At 39.3% G+C, this 1,334-nt stretch overlaps 1 non-coding gene across 1 annotated transcript; it reads right to left on the reverse strand.

The window, feature by feature from the left end:
* Positions 1–870: 870 nt before the first annotated feature.
* LOC145621647 (small nucleolar RNA R71) lies at positions 871–977 on the reverse strand. The gene has a single exon (XR_014108469.1). It is a non-coding gene; the product is annotated as a small nucleolar RNA R71 (small nucleolar RNA).
* Positions 978–1,334: the final 357 nt, after the last annotated feature.

Consider the following 1,334-nt stretch of genomic DNA (forward strand, 5'->3'; position numbering starts at 1 on the left):
GGATACTTAATCTTAGATGTTTTTAGTTCTTGATTAATTTCATATTATTATTATTTATTGCTTATTAGTTAATATTGTTCTAGTTTTGATCTATCGATATTGATTGGTTACTCGCTTAGTATTTATTTCAGTATATTTAATTAGTTGAACCATAGTCTCTTGGGATCCGACCCTTACTTGCCCATCTACATAGTAGTGGTCTTGTTAGGTTAATTTTGTTAGGTAAGCGACACACCTATCAAATTTTGGCGCCGTTCCCGGGGACTAACGGTTTTATACTAGTTACTTGTGATTCGTTTTTACTAAGCTTTATTTGTTGCTTCGGCTATTGTCTCTTGTATTTTTGATTTCGTTGCTTTTAGTTCTTTGTTGCATGCAAACTCGATGTTCAGGGTCAGACGATCTAACACCACTTGATTATGAAATCGAAGCAACTGCAAGGAGACGAGGAGGTAGAAGAAGAAAGAAGAATCAAAACAAAAGAGACATGGGCGATCCAGGAAATAAATCTCTTTTAGAATATGGAATTCCTGATACAACAACCGAATTCCTCTCTAGTATTTTTAGACCACCTGTCACCGCTCAGAGTTTTGAGTTGAAACCCCAATTCATACAGTTCATTTCCAATGACTCTTTTGCGGGCTTACCAAATGATTGCCCTGTGACTCACATTGATAGTTTCTTGGAGAAGTGTGACACTATGAAGCTCAATGGTGTCACTGATGATGTTATTAGACTATGCCTCTTCCCTTTTTCACTAAGGGATAGGGCAAGGGAATGGCTACGAGATGAAGGTATTGGTTCTTTTGATACATGGGACAAGCTTGCCAAGGCCTTTCTAGTCAAATTCTTAGGGCAAGGAAAACCGCAAAATTAAGGAACGAGCTATCTACTTTCCATCAATCCAATGACGAATCCCTATATGAGGCATGGAGAAGATTTAAACGATTGTAAAGACAATGTCCTCACCATGGTATTCCAGAGTGGATGTTGATCCAAACGTTCTATAATGGTTTGACCCATGAGTTTCGCATATACATTGATGCTGCGTCTGGAGGTTCCATCATGACTAAGAACCCAACCGATGCGAAGGATTTGATTGAGAAGATGGCGGCTAATGATAATTACCATCTAAGGGGACGAAACGCTATCAACATAGGTAATAAACATGATATTGATGCTCTAACCATGTTGACTAGTTCTGTGCATGCACTAACTCATAAAGTCAATCAACTCCAAGCTGAGTCCCCACGACCCTCGATGGAAACTTGTCAGATGTGTGGATTGCAAGGCCATACTGCACGGGAGTGTCAACCCAATTATGATGGAATGAC

The sequence above is a fragment of the Chenopodium album genome, chromosome 27, assembly GCF_948465745.1.
Source record: "Chenopodium album chromosome 27, dcCheAlbu1.1, whole genome shotgun sequence".
Lineage (NCBI taxonomy): Eukaryota > Viridiplantae > Streptophyta > Magnoliopsida > Caryophyllales > Amaranthaceae > Chenopodium > Chenopodium album.